Source organism: Dermacentor silvarum, chromosome 6 (assembly GCF_013339745.2).
Source record: "Dermacentor silvarum isolate Dsil-2018 chromosome 6, BIME_Dsil_1.4, whole genome shotgun sequence".
Taxonomy (NCBI): Eukaryota; Metazoa; Arthropoda; class Arachnida; order Ixodida; family Ixodidae; genus Dermacentor; species Dermacentor silvarum.
Window position 1 is genome coordinate 61,258,540 of NC_051159.1, and position 19,352 is coordinate 61,277,891.

At 44.6% G+C, this 19,352-nt stretch overlaps 1 protein-coding gene across 1 annotated transcript in view; it reads right to left on the reverse strand.

The window, feature by feature from the left end:
* Positions 1–18,893, reverse strand: part of LOC119456686 (neprilysin-1) — a 65,131-nt gene extending 46,238 nt beyond the window's left edge. The window contains exons 1-2 of the mRNA XM_049669023.1: positions 18,743–18,893; positions 16,253–16,363 (exon numbers count right to left, since the gene is read on the reverse strand). The gene's annotated coding sequence lies outside the window, so the exon portion shown is untranslated. The remainder of the gene's footprint in view (positions 1–16,252; positions 16,364–18,742) is intronic.
* Positions 18,894–19,352: the final 459 nt, after the last annotated feature.

Below are 19,352 nucleotides of genomic sequence, written 5' to 3' on the forward strand. Positions count from 1 at the left end.
ACTGCCGCACATGATTAGTTTTATTTTGCGTGCTATTTTCGCCCGCCCTACTAAAAGAGGTTCCAGATATTTCGTAACCACGGAAATCCTGTCAATGTGCGGTCGTCGGTAAGCTCGGGTATGTAAACGGCGGTGCTTCGCTGGCATGTTGGTCCATTTTTTCAGCCCTGAAACTCAGATACTCTCCTCGAATGTCACTTGTTATACTGAAAGCAGAGAACCTTTATTTGTAGACCACGAATTTCAAACAAAGCTGGGATTTAGCACTCAGTTAATCAGTGTCCTATTTTCAAACGTTAGTCAAGTTTTTCGGCTAGTTCGACCTTCATCACGCCCGGCCACTTATTACCTAGTGTTACAATGCGGCGCATGCCAGTTTTGCTACAATGCGCTGCGTTACGCATCATAGCGACAACTGAATTTACACGGATGGTATAAAACCCCCTTCTGTATGTACTGAAGTGCTAGGCGAAACGAATTGAAATGTCTTTGACCACGGTACTGCTACCGACAATGCAGATTGCGCTATATACAGGCAGGCACTGAATTCATACAAACGCAGAGACCGCAGCACAGTTACGTTTTCCCAGATAGTCATCATAAAGTGACAGACAAGCTATTATAAGTGCGTCACAGCCACGCAACAATATAATTCGCAAGATATCTGTGCCGAACACGCACATGTGTGCACTGGTGGCTAAGAGACTGCTCGCGCGGCGATCCACAATAATCACAATTCCGAGGGCCCGTCGGGCTGCGACTGCTCGATCTCGCGATGGACAGTGTTCTAACTTATTTCGCAATTTTAAGACAGGGTTGCTGACCCTCGAGATGTCGAAAACTCGATGTGGGCAGCCCATCGGCCGCGTCAAGCAGTCTTCACGCACATCGTGTGCGGCGTTTTGGTGTGAGTATGATGTCATACGCGAGAGGGCCCCACTCCAACTCTTGGGGCTAATACTTCCCTCCAAGCCATGTACAGGTATTGTAATGAATAAGTGCATGATATTCATCATCATTGCTTTGGTATGCGTGCTACATGACAACGCCGGCGTACGTGCACAGGGGGCCAAATAGGTGCACACGTGGCACTTAACACAGCACCAGAGAGATTCGAACTCGCGTCCCTGCGGCATGTGGGCACTACTGAGGGGGTGGGATAGACCCTGCGCGCTTATTTGGTACTTATTTATTTATTTGTTAGACATATCGGGAATACTGTATTATACGAACGGCAACGACGTTGCATACATTGCAAAAGAAAACGGCGTCGTCAGCTGTGGGAGCTTGTGCTGCTGTCGCAGCGAGTTCAGAGTCATGGTGCACAGGAATCGTTAAAGACAGCTAATTATTGTTACAACGCTATTCGATGGGTGCTCTGACGTATAGACAGATATCCCAGGGCTTAAAGCTGCCTGCTGAAAATATTTTTTTAGAGTGGCTGGTCTGACTCATTTTTTTCTGAGAATTCTGGCTGACTTTGATATTTCAGCAGAGTCATTGCAAGTAAAACTGCGATGTATGTTATTATATTCGGCAAGAATGAATAATGATTACTTATATGGGGAGTTATTAAGAGATGTCTGGAGAGCAATAAACATAGTGTCGCGCACGTTTGCTTGTGTTAAGTAACACAAGAAAAAATGCGCTCAAATGAAGACAAAACCAAAAGCATGTTGATGACACCATGAAGAACACAACAGAAGCTAAAGATTAGGCTCGAATAGCTTAGAAGGCACCTCCGTCGCCTTCTAGATCAGATTTCGTGCTTGGCGTTTGTGAAGATGCCTGCCAGAGAAAACAGAGAAAAACGACAAGGTTGAGGCTAACCCAAATAAGAGCCCTTTTTTATGTTTTGATTACTTGCCGGCCACTCTCACTGGTGCGGTGAGCATTTAGGAGACTGTTATTAATCCGCTATAGAAGGTTCACTTATTGAAACACCTTCCGCGCGCATGCAAAGGTGAGTCCCCGCATGTATAACATGTGTCCTCATTTGAGGACAGCAGGGCTAAGTGGTCGCCGCGTCTCACATGGGGTGACAATGCATGGTAATGCACTACAGCTGCTCCTCTTTATTTTTAAGGTGCTGCAATTAGGGTTTGCTTGTTTTACTCAATGACGAAGGCCCATAGGCCTCGTTTCCAGCCGCTCGAAGACGTGGATGAAATGTTCACCTAACTTGATAATAAAAATGTATCAGACGTTGCGGAAGATGATGAGGAAGACGACGACTTCATTTTTGAGAAAACAGGAAACGGTGACTTTCTGGATACATCAGACGCGTCTGATGAGTCAGATGAGGAACAACCGTCTAAAGAGCAGTCATGGCTTTTGAGAAAGCACCAGTTCATTATAGTATAGTGTTGGCGATGAAAATGTGCCTTGCCCTAGATGAGTTACCGACTCCGTACGAATGCTTATCACACTGGCCGCAACAAACTATGTATACAAGATGGAAAATAGGAAAATAAACTGTCAGACTAAGCTTCACTTTTGCCTCTACTACTACCACTGGGCCCTTATGTCCTCATTTGAGAACGTGTTTCCAAACTTTACATGAAAAGAAATATAATTTTTGTTCATATATTTGAGTTTGTTATGTGGGTAAAGAAGCCTCAAAATTCAAATAAAAATTTATGTGCGAATAAAAAATTCCCCGACGGAAAGTGTTTGCTAGGTAGACTTCATTTATGTGAAGAAAAATGAATTCTTTCCTGCTTTCTTTCTGTGAAAAATACTCAGTTTAGCAGCTTGCGCAAGATTATGGTAATTGAAGTCGTTCTAGCATCGTATTTTTTAGCTTCTGGAAAAAAAGAGTCCGCCGTTGTGGTACGTGAAAAATGCAATACATGTAGGACATTCTACAATTATAGCAGTGATGCCGCAGAATATAAAATGTGTGATGACATTTGTGCAACTAGTATTGCGGTGCAACCATCATCATTCGACTGTGATGTCAAGCGATCGGAAACACGTTTGCGATTGCTTGACATAGATGTACATACATAATGCGACTTCTTTTGATTGAAAAAGCACTTAAGAGCTGTTAGGCGTCGTTAGCACAAGCTCGGCGAAATAGCATTTTGATGTCCAAGTTTCGACGCCTTTCATCTGAGCAGGTGTGGGCCATAAAACAGTAAGTCAGAATATCATGCTGTGTTGCTACGTCCAGGTAACTGAAAAAACTGGCGTGCCGAGTCGTTTGACGTAAGTTTATTTGTGATGTTGACATATAGTGTTCTATAAAAATACAATGAAGCATGATTGTAGAAACTTTTGCGGCAATCCATAACGTATGCGGGCATCAACCAACCAACCACACGGTTGAGTGGGCAGGTGTGACCTTCACTTGTGTGTCCTATAAATTAAAGCACTGAAACGCGGCATAACGAACTTAAGATTACAGCGCACGTCATGACGCATGCAAGTAAATTTATGTACAGAGGTAGCAATAGAGGGGAGCGCATCGCAGTTCGCCAGCGTTAAATTGCTACCAGAATCGGCACCTATTCTCAGGGTTCATAAAAGTGCCACTTTCGCACTGGAAGGCTTCCGCGAACTCTGGCATGTTCATCAGCGGCACCACGCAACGGGCCCAGTTCGGAGCGTAGGTCTCGGTTTTGTCCCGCTCGCGCGGTGGCACCTTAGGGTCGCACATCTTGGCGCAGTGGCCGAGGAAGAACAGTTGGAGTTCCGTGAAGCCCGCCACCATGCCACTGGTCCCCTTCTCCTGAGCCGCGCGCGACGAGAAGTCGAACGCCGTGGGGAGTTTCCGAAGGGCGTCGAAGGCCACGCGCGAACCCATGACGTCGGCCAGGTCTTCCGAGTCCAGCTTCGGATCCAGCGCCAGCGCGCGCTTCCTGAGCGCCTGAAATGATCGCGATGCGCGCGCGCGGAAAGCTAAGGGAGAAGTACATTTGCGCGAGAGAGTACGTAAAGGCATTTGCATAGGACTTGTGTGCTGGACCGCAAATGCATTCAGGACTTCGTTTGCTAAAAAAAAAAAAAACATCCAATAGACATGATAGCGTATGCACATGTCCGGCGTCCTATGTCTCCGCGTTGTTCTTTCAATACCCATTGAGCAGAGATGTCCGAATAGGAATTACTACCAGCTAGCCCTATTTGATACGTTGCTAACAAGCCATGCCTTTCGTCCAACTTTTGTAAAGACGGGGTGGGACAACCCGCTTCTATTTCGCTTCGGTCGACGCCAGTCGTTTGCCCTCGTGTAATTCAAGCTGCCGAAACAGGACGTGAGCCCAAGCGACGATTCACCACTCCTTCGCGAAGCACAGGCAACAGAACCGCGGAAGTACACGTCGAAGGAAAGTTCTGCGATCGCATGCCGTAGATGTACACATAGAGTGCGACATATTTTGATTGAAAGCAGCAAAGACTACGGTCGCTATCAAACGTTAGGTAAGGCCAGATTTATACATTTTCCCGGACACGCAGACGTTCTGACGAGCCTGACATTGTTCTGGAGTGAGCTTACCTGTTTATGGATAGATCGCAGGCACAACGTCTGTTCTGTGTATTTTTTCGTCGCCTCCTCGGGCCACCAGTTGCTTGGCATGCCCTTCTGATCGATGCCTCTTCCGGTCACGTCGAAGCCGTGCATCATTTCGTGGCCCATTAACTGCGTCGTTGCATTAGATAAAAAGGGTGCGCTTTATAGCTTCCTTCTTTTCGTCCCACTTATTCTTGTCCTGGCAACGGTATGCGCGCTTATGTGAATAAATCCGCCACAGTAGTGTTACAGAACAAAAAAATTACACCATCTTCCCGTAGCGGAACCCTGAGTAGTATGCGAAGCAGCCATGGGGTCCGACTCAAGTTCCCATTAGTTTTCAGCTCGTCGTTTTCCGTTAGGTTGAGGTACCGGCGTCGCGAGCCCGAAGTTCGGGATCGGCCTCTCGCCGCTGCCGTTTCGTGGCAGCGGCTCGAGCCCTCTTCTCAGCGGCGCTGTCTGTGGCACTCATCTCGGCGTTGCGGGAGGAGAATAAGAGGAGCGGAGCGCGCGCGCGCGGCATTATACCACGAATTACAGTGGCGCCCCCCAGCAGAGTATGCAGCGCCTACCGTCGCGCCTCTAACCTAAGCTGCTTCGCATTATCGCGCGCGGAGCCGCAGGTGTTGCCATTCGTTGCGCAATCCGGAGAGGAGAGGAGCGTCGGAGAGGAGAGGAGGAATGCCGAGAAGAGAGTATTTGAGACTAGGAGAGGAGGGGGAGGAGGATGCGCATGCGCAGTGCAGGTGCGGTCGCCGCACGGGGGATGGATGCAGGGAGGGAGGGAGTGACATAGCCCCGACCATAAGCTGCTTCGCATCTAAAATTAATCCGGGAACGTATAACAATACCGTTCCATCGATTCTATTCGTTTCTTACCAGCCATCGTAAAGAGGGTCAGTGATAGCGATAATGACATAGGCTTGTCGTTCTGCCAGCCAATTACGAAGGTAAAAAAGAATGAAAACAGCAAAAATGAGTTACCTAATATAGCCCCTGCCTTATTTCTTTTAAATGCATGGCACCCGCAAGCAGTAGAGAAAATAGTTAGCGCTGCTTCACTTTGTGAACGCGGGTTGCGCGCCAGCGTATGGACGCCGTTAACGTTGTACAACGAGCACCGCGACGTCGAAGCACCCACGGAAAGAGCGCGATCGCGGTCGCGGACGCCACATTAATCTCGACGCTGCGACACCTAGTGCTCCACAGGGAAAGCGCATGTCGCTACACATGCAAAGAAGATACGCCGCGAACATGCAGAGCGATCACCGCGGCTTCGAAGCCTAAACAGAAAGGGCGCGAACGCGACGGTTCTTTTTTCGAACTCCAGGCGCCTTCCTCCACCGGCGCCTGCTTCCCTTGCGGGAACAAATATACTCTTGCTGACTTGACAGAACCTACGCTTGCGCGAAAAAAATAAATACTTCATCATTGCAACAAAAATTTATGCAAGCATGTTCACAAGACAAATCTATTTGAATTTCGCTGCAACGAGACCTCACCATTTCTAGAGAAGTCATCGCGTGAGATCGTTATGACAAAAAGAAAGTAATTCATCTGAACAACTTTGCGCCACCCGCACGGGGTAGTCAATCAGCGGGAAAACAACGTTCTGGGATTGCGACTTACTATCCGGTCAAAAAAGAAAAAAAAGAAAAACGGCAGATTTCTCTTAGACTACAGGGCGTTGCAAACGTAGGTGGCCGTAGGTTGGGAAGTGCCCAGATATCTCAGTGTCCAATCACGTCTGCTCGTTGCTGACACGAAGGAAATAACTAATACATTAGCATAATTTGTTGCCGGTTCTCGATGTAAAACATAACACTGTCTCATTGTTTACTCTCAGGTATCATGATTGCTTGACTGGATATCGGACCCGTTCCACGCGATAATCTTACTGCGAGTGGCGAACGGCGTCATCTCTTTCGTTGTTCCCCTGCGTGCAGGTGACATGATGCACAAAATCTTCGTGATAATGTGAAAGAACAAATACACGTCTCTGCATTAACACGCGTACCGGTGCGCGCCACACGATGTGGCTGCTCCAAGTGCGCAAGGTTCATTCACCCCGTCCAGAAGACGATGGCAGCCGTTGCCACTTCACCTCCTTGGAATGACACCTCCCCGAACAAAGGAGGCTCGCACTTCTGTCGTCAGTAAATAATGTTCTTGCTTTGGACATTCTGCTTTGATTTCTCTTTTTATTGCGATATCAATCATATGGACACTTCAGGCGCTATTACACCGTCACCGTTGGCGTCGCCGTGATGTTCCGTATAAAGTCAAAGTCTGATAACATCGTGGCCACGCGCCATATGCTGTGGGTGAGAATGAAAGCGTGCGAGGGTGAGCCAAGCATTGTGGCTAGATCTCGCGCGTGCAAGGAAGTAAAGTGCGGAGGAAGCGCGCCATCTTCAGTCGCGTGCAAGACTCAGGGGAAAGGGGAGGGAATTGGGGGGGGGGGGGTCTATTCCGGTGGCGCTGGCTGCGTATGCGGCGGCCGCGCGGGCTCAATCTTGAAAGCTACCTGCGATGGGGACAGAGTACGCAGAGGGCTAATATCTCCATGTACGCTGCGTTCTCGCCGCTTGTTCGCGTTGAAGCGAGAGGCAGTACGAAGGCCAATTCGCCCAGTGCTGCTGCCGCTCTTCCTCACACCAGCGTTTTGACAGCGAGTGTCCACAGTCATCCAGTGACGTGTTCATGTTTGCCAGTGCGCGCGTGACACCATGCTTGTTAATTTAGTGAATAAGCGAACGTACGTTTGCAAGCTTAGACGGCCAATAAAACTACTATCCTTACTTCGTATAGCTTTCCACTAATTTTCTGTCGCAATCGATGCTGGGCTTTTCGGGCGAAACTGCGACGTTTAGCTCGGGTGGTTTATTTACTCCACTCTGCCATCGAATAACACCGCCTCTTTGTAAGAATGCCTTTCTTGGAGGCGTGGCGTTGACAAAAAAAAAAAAGAAAAAGCGCAATAAGCGTGCAACTGAAATATATTCAGATAATGACCAACAGTGGTCGAGCAAGAGATGTCGTTGGTGCCAACGTTGCCGCAAGGGGAATTGTATTCAGCTAATTGTGTGACGCAGTCCTTGGATAACTCGTACGAAGGCATTTGCTAAACGCATACTCTGGAGCAAAACTTATCCTCGAAAGAAAAAAGTCATGACAAACGCCTATTAAAATGCATGTAAAACGTAAAAGTACTTATATGGGACAACCGCTGGACCTATTTGAACGAATTTTGTGGCATGTCAAAGAAAATGGTAAATTCCAGCGATTGAAGAAGGCAGAATTTTGATATAGGTCTTGATTTTTTTTACAAATGTTGGCGAAAATTAGTAAGTAAAAAAAACAGAGGCATGATGTTTACATATCCTTTGCACCAAAAACATTTTATACAGTTCTGCAAACACATTTCTTGTAGTATCTCAAGCGCACAAATTTCCTTTATACATGTGCTGCTTACGTACAATTGTTATAACGTTTACCAGTGTTTTGAAAAAAAAAACTGCCACTGGTCAATTAGTGGTATATTTCAGAGGGGTGCATAAGATGCCAATTTTGTCCACTTCAGATGTATTATTGATTGGAATTGCCGAATTATGATGCCGTTTGCATTCCTGTGTTAGAAAGCTGTAAGTTCTATAGTATCGGTGTTGAAAATGTCCATATCTTCAACAAATTTTATGAGCAATGAACGGCCTAAATAAAAAAAAAATCTACTTCCTACAATCCCTTGATTTTAACGTTGCTTTAAATGTAACAAACCTTATCTAAATCAGTGCAGTGTTTACCGAGAAAAACAATTTCTCCGTTCCCATGCATTTTTACAGGAGAGCCCCTTACATTCGGCGTGTCCTATGCGCCAGGACCCATGTGTTGCGCGCAGACACGACAGGTCATGCTGCAATGTCCGACTGTCAGACAAGTCCCTTGGCATTTTCCGTATCGGGTACTTAGGTGTGTGTGTGATCACTGAGTGCGCGAACGTCCACATAACAGAGACAGATTCCATTTCAGCGGCTCCTGCGCAGTACTTCAAAAAGCGGGCGCTGTACCGAACGTAATACCTTGAGAAATCCAGCAAGGTCTGCTCAGTCGGTTCGCGGTTTCGACATACCTGTCCAAGGCCTCCGTAGTTGTACCCGGCGGGTGCACCGTGGTAATAAACCACTGGCTGCAGTACCGCACCCGCCAGGTTGACGGTGTTGGTGGAGTAGGTGTGCTGCGCGTTCACCGAGCTCAATGTGAAGAAGATCTCAGTCGGGTTCCGTACTAGAACGCGGCGCTGGAACCGGCTCACATTCAACCACGAAAGGACGAAGCTGCTGCCGGTACCGTGAGCATCCTGTTCGCCTCCAGAGGTGTCTGTCGCAAGGGATTGATGTAATAAATCAAAAAAAATGATTAATAGCTTGCAATACCCAAGCACATTTAAATATTGCACGGCGTACAGCTCCTCGACATACTGAACCTAGAATACACTGGTCAGGTACAAGTCAGCGACCAATCTTTTTAATCTAGCTTATCTTTGCCAGCGTGTATATCACAAGGGTATTTGTGTGATATACGTGTCCCGAAATTGTCAACCAGCCTTTACCTCACAAGTACCTCACGTCCTTTCTTTTTTTACCCCACCACACCTCACCTCTGAAAACTGCGTCACTATACGACCTGTCTCAGGGGTCGTCAACACAATTCTTCTGCACTGTTGCCAGCCCCGCAATGATGCACTGTGGGCTGTGACATTGCGTGTGCTTTAATTTAACGCCAAGCAGTTTATAGAAGAGGTGCTCTTTCGTGCTACGGAAAGGTTCATACTCAGGATACGCTACTCATACCCTGACTAATGCATGTGCTTCACAGGACCCACGTAGGCGCGTTCGCAAGGCGTGCGCCAAGTCTTTACGTCTTCAGCATGCGCACTTGTCACCTACAAGAGCAGTAAAAATGCTGCCTTCTATTTCAGTAAAACTGTTGCAGTAAAGTGTGGCGTTCAAACCGTCAGTGCACGCACCTGTTAGGGTCACGTCCGGCAAATCGGCGTAAAGGCGCTCCAGCGCAGAGAGGTGTGTCAAGTTGAGTGGGTACGCAATGATCAGCCTCATCGCTTCCACCTTCCTCCGGGCAGCATCCTTGGCGTCGGGCGGGAACCAGCTCGAACTGGAGAGAGTTTTCTGTATAGTTTGGCGCACACGAAAACCCATGTACATCACCTCTCGAAGGACGTCAGGTGTCACCACTGCGTTCGGGATGTAGAAGGTACACAGAGGAATTAGAATAGAGAGAAAAAAAAAAGGTATGAAGTTGCAGGCAAGTAGAGTGTACACTTGAGGTCATGGAAACCGTCAGGGTGGGAAGGCTAGCACTTGCGCTAGAAGTAATAAATAAGCAGTTAATTCACATAATTTGTCGTCAATGATTTACGTATTTATTCGAGGTTCACAATTAATCACCTCATTTCGCTCAGCAACAGGCAAACCAGTGCCTGACTCGACCATTCCATTCCTACAATAGCAGCATAGACGATTAATATGGAATACGTAATGCCCGCCGCTGCTAATAAATTTTGACCTACAGGAGCAACCGGTTCCTCTCAAATCCCCTTCTGTTAATAACTGGAAACCTTCTTGACCGAAACAAACGATAATCCGTGTGATGAGGTAGATAGAGATGGAATAGATAATAAATAGAATAGGTAGATAAATCGACTATGGATGGAATGTCTGATCACAACGCTGTCTTTGTGTCTTTCAACCGTCAAGTTTTCAAGCAGCATTTTACTTTTTCCACGTTTCCAGACTTTCAGAAAGCTGAGTACGTTTCGATTATCGATGAGTTAGCAAGCGGCTTTGATTCTTTTCTTGCGCTTAGTATGTCAGGTGATGTTGACGCACTAGTGGATTCCTTTGAGAACACCAGTAGGTCCTGCGTAGATCATCTCGTGCCAGTGAAAACAATACAATAAAACTAATATCAAACGTTGGATTCATCGTGATTTATTGGACCTATCACGCCATGTTGCAAGGTTCAGACGTTCAAAGTGCTGTGGTAGCCCATAGTGGCACGCTTTATTCACACAAGCAAAAGAAGAACGGCGTCACAAAAGAGCTTCCGCTAAAGAATTCTTCGTTATAGCACTCAGCTTGCGGCACTGCTGAAAACTAAGCCTCCAAAATTCCGGAACTCGATCTCAGCCAGTGTACCATCTTCATTTATAATAAATAATAACATTATTAAAGATCCTTCTATCATTTTGAATGCTTTCAATATGTACTTTCAGTCGGTCTTCGCCTTCACTCATGATACAACACATACAATTAATAGGATTGAAATTACTTTAGAGCGAGTTCTAAAGCTCATCCTGAATCTGGACACTAAGAATTGTGCTGGTCCTGGCGGAATATCTAATTTAATTTTGGTACGGTATTCCTTGTGGACCTCCCGGTATCTAGTCACCATCTTCCAGACGTCATTGATCAGGGGTACACTCCCGTCATCATGGAAGGTAGCTAAAGTTCATCTATACAAATCAGGTGACAAGCAACTTCTAATTACAGACCCATATCATTAACAGTACATTCATGCAAAATACCAGGACACATAATTATTTAACGCATTATGAAATTCCTTGAATACAATAATGTTCTAACCCATTTTCAACATGGCTTCCGGCGTGGTCATATCCCAGTAAAGTTAACCGAGTTGGCTCACGACATTTGTCTTAACAAAGATTTAGGATATCAAATAGATGCTATTTTTATTGCTTTCTTAAAGCATTTGACAGCGTATTTCACTCTAAACTGCTCGATAAACTTATTATCATAATAAAGAATCTACATTTGGTGTCATGGATTTCAAGTTTTCCTTCTTTAAGTACACATTTCGTCCACATTAATTCTGCTAACTCTGATGCAGGTAGAGTAACGTCAAGAGTGCCCCAGGGGTTTCTGCTCAGTCGGCTGTTATTTTTACTTTATATTAACGATTTTCCACGTAATCTAGCGTCTAAAGTTCGTCTCTAGGCTGACGACTGCGTTCTGTACGACATAATTATTTCTCCTGATAATCATGATCGCATTAACAATTTGTACGTTTTAGCAAAGGGTGCATCACTTGGCAAATTACCATTAACTTAAAAAAATGACATGGTAAGGACATTTTCTAGAAAACAATGCCCTGTGGTTTTTGATTACTGTGCAGAGGCTGACGAGGGTGAGCAATTACAAATAGCTGGGTGTAATTTTTACTTCTAACATCATGTCGTGGTTCAAACATATTGAGTATATCTGTTCGAATGCACTAAAACGTTGGGTTGCTTACGCAGAACATTAACAAAGGCATCAGAACAAACCGAGCTACTAACATACAAATCACTCATACGTCCAGTTTTAGAATATACTTCTGCAGTCTGGAATCCACATAGGCATTGTGAAATTGTAGCGGTCGAGGCCGTGCAAAAAAAAAAAAAAAAAGCCATACGCTTCATTTACCGTCGGTATGGCCACGATTTGTCATCTTCATCAGCTATTCACGCGTCCTCATCTTCAATCACTTTCAATTCGCAGGAAGAATGAGTCATTAAAGTTACTATAATGTTTTTTTTTTCAATTCACTATGCTATATCTCCAATACCAGTCTCCTAACTATTGCGAACCCATCTTTTACTCGAAGTCACCATACATTAAAGCTCGCACTTTTTTACTCACGCACTGACATATTCAAGTACAGTTTTTTTTTATTTCACGCACTATTCATCATTGGAATTCATTACCTGGCACTATTCGGTCATTGTCATTGTCAGAATTCCTGAAGGCTCTAGCATAATTGTATAGTTAGACATATTATGCCAATGGCGTTCTCACCGGAAGTGTCCATGTTTTAATTATGCTTTTATATTGTGCTGTTTGTATCTACTACTTAATATGTGTACGTGCTCACTTTTTGTTGACTCCTGCTATAACCCAACAGGGCTGCAGTATGTATGTATGTATGTATGTATGTATGTATGTATGTATGTATGTATGTATGTATGTATGTATGTATGTATGTATGTATGTATGTATGTATGTATGTATGTATGTATGTATGTATGTATGTATGTATGTATGTATGTATGTATGTATGTATGTATGTATGTATGTATGTATGTATGTATGTATGTATGTATGTATGTATGTATGTATGTATGTATGTATGTATGTATGTATGTATGTATGTATGTATGTATGTATGTATGTATGTATGTATGTATGTATGTATGTATGTATGTATGTATGTATGTATGTATGTATGTATGTATGTATGTATGTATGTATGTATGTATGTATGTATGTATGTATGTATGTATGTATGTATGTATGTATGTATGTATGTATGTATGTATGTATGTATGTATGTATGTATGTATGTATGTATGTATGTATGTATGTATGTATGTATGTATGTATGTATGTATGTATGTATGTATGTATGTATGTATGTATGTATGTATGTATGTATGTATGTATGTATGTATGTATGTATGTATGTATGTATGTATGTATGTATGTATGTATGTATGTATGTATGTATGTATGTATGTATGTATGTATGTATGTATGTATGTATGTATGTATGCATGCATGCATGTATGTATGTATGTATGTATGTACGTATGTATGTATGTATGTATGTATGTATGTATGTATGTATGTATAAATAAATAAATAAATAAATAAATAAATAAATAAATCGCCCACTCACCCTTGTAGATGTACTTGGATGTAAGCGCCGCCTCGAGCACGTCGGTGACGTCGTCGTAACACAGGTTGCGTATTTCGTCCAGCGTTCCCCCGTGAGCCTTGCCGTCAGCGTAGGGGACGAGCTGGCGCACCGCGCTCCACGATATCAGGCGTACTACGTCGAACGCTCTCTAGTTCGGTGAGTAGGAACACCGTAAGCCTGGCACACAGTGGCTCCAGGACCAACTGGTCGCCCATTCGGTAGGCTTGTTCACTGTGGCGTTCGACCATAGCTGTCCATTGGTCTAGACGAAACGAAGAAACCACAAAATACATCCATTGTCAACGAGACAGTGACGACAGAATACTATATTGAAGTAACAAAAAAAAAAAAAAAGACAACATCGCATTAACTTCCAAGAGCTGGGCCACAGTCTCGCTTCTTATCAATATTTTAATGCGTTAAAGCAAGAACAAGCGCCTTAGTGTACTGAAACGTTACAATTTGATTCAACATATAAATCATGGAAAGTAAAGAATAAGAAATGGCTATGGAAGCTAATATCCCCAGCTTAAGCTTAACAATGTTCCTTGTCGGGTAGAATTAGCTACAGCGTTAAAAGCTATGTGTTCGTCAGAAATGAAAATCACGACTGCAGTAGGCGCGATGAATTGCACATGAAAGAAAGGCGCCCACCGCTAACACATTGATTCACACAAACTCCAATAAAGCCTACGTTTGAAGGTCGTCTGAATTAAAGAAAGGACAAAGACAAAAAAAAAAAAACGCAGTTTCACCCGAAATGCTATTCATTCATTGCAATAGCAAATTATTAGAGCGAGAATGAAATTTAATGAAAAGGATGGTGCAGTGGCCTAAGCAGGGGTAAGGGTCAATGGCGGGGTTCACAATGAAAAAAAAATGAAAAAAAAACTACACATTCATAAACTGTCGGAAAAGTCGGCTTCGCGCACAAACCCCCATAAAGAGTTCATAGTTCGCCGGGAATCGGCCTGAAGAGGTGGCGTGGTAAGTGCCAGAAGTACATGTTATTAGGGATATTAGTTTTATCGTTCGTTTAAACTGCTGTGAACATTCTCTTACTAACAAATTGAAGAATCATGGTGTGACGTGCCCACAGGCAAACACGAACACATCTCACTCGATGACCCCGACACTCGTTAACAGGACGCTGACGTGATGAAGAGCGGTAGCGAATAGCCCTGCATGCTACATCTCGTTTCGAATTGACCGAAGCGCGCGAAAATAGCGCACACGAAGTTAAGTTATGGGGTTTTACGTGCCAAAACCAGTTCTGATTATGAGGCACGCCGTAGTGGGGGACTCCGGAAATTTGGACCACCTGGGGTTCTTTAACGTGCACCTAAATCTAAGTACACAGGTGTTTTCGCATTTCGCCCCCATCGAAATGCGGCCGCCATGGCCGGGATTCGATCCCGCGACCTCGTGCTCAGCAGCCCAACACCATAGCCACTGAGCAACCACGGCGGGTAGCGCACACGAAGCCTGCAGCTAACTCGAGTTGCCTAATCATTGCACCCACCACAGATTACCTCCAAGATAGTGCGTGCTAATCCACGCTCAGCCGCGCCATGCGCATCCGGAATAGAAGTGCGCTAAACTGGCCAACTGCGCCACCTCTCCGCCCCCCCCCCCCCCTTTCCTACCATGCTAGCGCTCACACATCTACCCAGTTTTACCCCTTGCGCGCACGAGAAGCTGGTGCGCATCCTCCCCAGCCTCCTCCGATGTGCGCGCGCGATAAAGCCTTCATCTTTCTCGGCTCACCCCCGCAAGCTTCCACTTGCACCTACGGCACACGGCGCGCAGTCGCGATCTTATCGCACTTGGACTATACGCAATATTACGGCGACGCCGACGGCGGAAATACACCTGGAGTGTCCATATAGTTGTTATCGCAATAAAACAACAAAAGCAACACGATAAGATTCTTCAACACCGAAGCCCGGTTGGGTTACATAATTGGTTCGAAACGCATGCGAAGCAAAAACACGAAGACACACAACAAAATATGCAAACTAACGACTATTTATGTTCGCATCCAAAAGATATTGTAATGCAAAATGCACATTGTCATTTCCATTTTTTTTTGGCTCTGGGCATATATACCTGGCCTCATGGATTTGAATAAATAGTAACTTCCTGCGTCATCTTGTGTGAATTGATATTTTACAGCGAAGCTACTTATGGCTAAGCTGCCGTGCATTTCTCGTGTGCGTGTACAAAAATGTGGGCCAATCCCGGTGGTCGTGCAGAAATGATCCAAGGGCAATGGCCCATACCTCTGCGGACTCCTGGTAGTGGGCTCCAGGACCTGTAACGCACCTTGAACTACCCTTGTCACGTTTGCACCGCCCTCTCTTTGTCTGCGTTCCAAACGCTTGCGTGCCTCGTTTCCTGCCGCTCTTCCGCGGCGGCGGCTCCGTCGAGCGTGTATATACGACAAGGTCCCGTTCTCCATTTTCAATTTCACTTTTCTCCGCGTAATGGGGAGGCCGCGTCTATTGTGCGCTCCCGGCGACAATTGCATTCTGGTCTACACGTGTGTGTATGTTCCTGGCGTCGCTCTTCGCAGGCGCATTGCTCCTCGGGAGTCCGAACTATAGGTGGCCTCCCTATACTTACTATGTCACCTCTGTGTCGTGTGCTAAACAGCTTCTCTGGTCATCCACCTTGGCAGAGTGGAATGGCTCGTGATTTTTACTTCGTGCGTGTTTCGTACTAACTATGCAACGCAACTTGGCTTCCATACTCAAGAACCGCCTAGCCGTAACCGTTTATCGTTGAACTTTATTCGCCACCGCAGCCAAATTTATTGCAGAGGTTTTAGCATATTCCAGGCTAGATTGCAAAAGCATGCGTTGAATATTGCAGTAACGGTTAGATTAGACAGCATTAAAAAAACAAAGGCTCTCTAACTTGATTTAGGAGGCATTGAGTAACATATTTTAAAAAGCTCACCAGTGGTAACGACGTTGTTGAGATATTTGGGTACGTCTATTACACGAATAAGGTATTGGGAAACTTGCTGGTCATTTGCAGCTTTAAACTCGCCCAAGAGATAGTTCACAACTGAAAAAAAAACAACGGAGATTGTTAAACATAGCAGTGGGAGCCTGTAGTTTTCAGTGGCGCATTCAATTGAGCTGCAACGTCTTCTATAATATCCAAGTTTGGTGTCCTTAGAATACCTATCACTGTACACTGCACATGCGATTGTATATTGTGACAGGGAAGTGGTACAACTATATATGAGTCAATTCAGTACTTAGGTAATTAAGTTGATTAGGTCACTAGTCACGTTTTTGTAAGGTACGTAAGAGTAACTCGGTAAGACATTAACAAATGAACCACGGACCCGTACGTGCTCACGATTCTAGACAACACTTGCATTGAAGGCACGTCTGCGCACATTTCTCTGAATGTTCACCGAAATGCATAAAACAACCATGCTCTCATGGTTGTTTTAGGCACTTCGGTGAACCGAGGTCATTAAGTTTACAAGTTCTTTATGCGTTAAAGCCAAACACAATACTCCTGTCTTGTCTTGGCTGCGATGATGATAAGTCAGTGCTTTGGCGTGCGAAAATTACGTGGTTCACCATATTGAGGAAAGGGGGAGGTGATAATGAGATGTTCACATGTCAAGTGATAGGTAACCTATCTGTGATTGCCGAAAGACGAAACTGCGCTTATCGCGACTTGATAGCATTATTCATGTGCGTGAAGATGCAAAAGTGGTCATTGTACGGAATGCGTCCAGATCTTCGCCTTCCTCTTGCACGGACATATGCTCACATTTTAAAGGAGCATTAAAATTAGCACGTATTACCGAAATTACGAGGAGTGCCTGCTTCTTAGAATGCCTCGTCGCTTTGGTGTGTTTAGCCTTAAATCCTCCATTCATAAGTTACGGCAAGTTATTAAGCACCTGCTAAGAAAGCAGCAAATTTTCAGCTATTTTGTTTAGGAATTTCAGTCCTACCGAATAAAGTCAAGTATTGAACGTCTTACAATGGCGAATATAAGTGCCTTTCTCCCGAAATGAGTCGTATATAGCGCTTTTAGGTGGGCATATGGTTACAAGAGTGCCCCGGAAGCAGTTATTTGAGAGAGAATTTCGCACCGGTGCTACACACGGGAAAGTTATCTGATTCACTCTGTGGCTAGTCCATGATTTTCGTACAAACGAACACATTCAGCTTTTTCAACTGCAAGATAACATTATCATAGATAACATAAGTGCCTCGTAAGCGAAACTGCACTAATGAAGAAGCGTTAGAAACAAGACGGCGGCGCGCTTAAGTCAGCCGCGTTTACGGATAATCCTAAGCCAAAAAGTGCGCGGTGGTCTTATCGAAGGCACTAAACAATCACAGCAGTGAAAACAGTAAGAGCGAGAGGAAACGTTAAGTATGCACCGCGAACTTATGTAAGTGTCACAACAATTAAAAAAAGGGGGGAGGGTTATGAATAAAAGTGGAGTTCTAATTGTTCTGACTGCATACAAGAACGTTAGCAGAGGTGAAGGTATACATAGCCTGTCTTAAGGCTCCTATTAATGTCTGATATCCAGGCCAATGAAGACAACGATAATGTAACAGAATATTACACCTATAAACATTTTAAAGAAAGTACACTTCATATCACATAGCGAGAAGAAGTTTGACCTAAGTCGTGGTACATTACAAACTTTCGCACAACTATGTGAACAGAAAGCAAGAAACACAGAGTTGTAATACATAATGCGAAGTAAAACAAATCTTTAGACCACGCTATGGAAGGACACATAAAGGTATTCAAATATTAAAAGACAGACATAAAAATATTTCGATAGCTATACAAACTAAATATTATCCAGTGTCAGGATAGACTTCAGCTTGATCTTCGGAGGCTGTTTTCCGGACACCTGAAGTAGGTATGTACAAAGGCTTTTTTTTTCAGATTCAACCTCCACTTAAATGCGGTGGTAGTGATCCTAATTCGATCCTGCGAATTCATGCTAGTATAGAAGCATGCAGTCACAAGGCCGCCGTGGCTGGTACGGTAGTCCATGAGGTGTTTGCCGCTTTTCTGTCACCAGGGCATGATAAAATGTATTCATTTACTTAGCTGTGTTCACTAAAAGTGGGCTGCCTATCAGTGCGTTGAGTTGGGGCTTGAATGAAGTGAAAGACACTGTCGTTTCGGATACCGGAGAGTAATAAAATCGCAGAGGTGTAGTAATGACCCTGAACGTCATCGTGCTCTCCTGTGGTAATCTGAAGAATCATCGGTTTTCTTTAGGCCCACATTCGTGAAGCTAGCCGTTTGATAAAAATACGTATATCGAGGTGCTTGACTCCAGAATTAAATTAATGCTTCGTCCTTCGCTAATACAAGGTGCACCATTTTGTTTACTGGCTTTTTCTTCCAAAAGAGATTCGCGTTATGTCCTGTTGCACGTCCTACCTTTGGTTTCTGTGCTAGTGATGTTTTCTTTAATCTCTTCAATAGAGGACAAGTCTTCGTTTGGCAAGAGAAAGCGGAGATGCTCTTCGATGAACCTCTCGTACGTTTTGTTGGTGACACGTTCTTGACGCTCCTGGTACCACTCGCTTTCGTCCGTACTAAATATAATCTGAAAATCGAAAACACGGAGTCATAACAATTAAGTGGGAGAAGTGAAGCGAGTCTACCGCAACACGAAGACGACTCGCAAGGCTAAGTTGGGAGGGCTACTAAGGTATATGTAATATGGTAGCGAAGCTTCCATATAATCCCACATCTTCAGAAAATGTCGCCGTGTCGCAAATGTCGGAAGGCCAACTTTTTTTTTTTTGTCAAAGAAAAATAAACGAAATAAAATGGCATCCCGACTGGAAGCGGAAACTGTGCATTCATGTTAAGCGCCCTTTACTCGAATATTATAATCTAAACCTGCTGCTGCGTGTTATTCAGGAACACGAGGGAATAGGGTGGTGATGAATGACAATGCTAGAGAAGTTTTCAAAGCCCGCTCATATTGGTGAACCTACAGTGATACACCCAATCTACAGGACAAAACACAATGTTTGTTTCA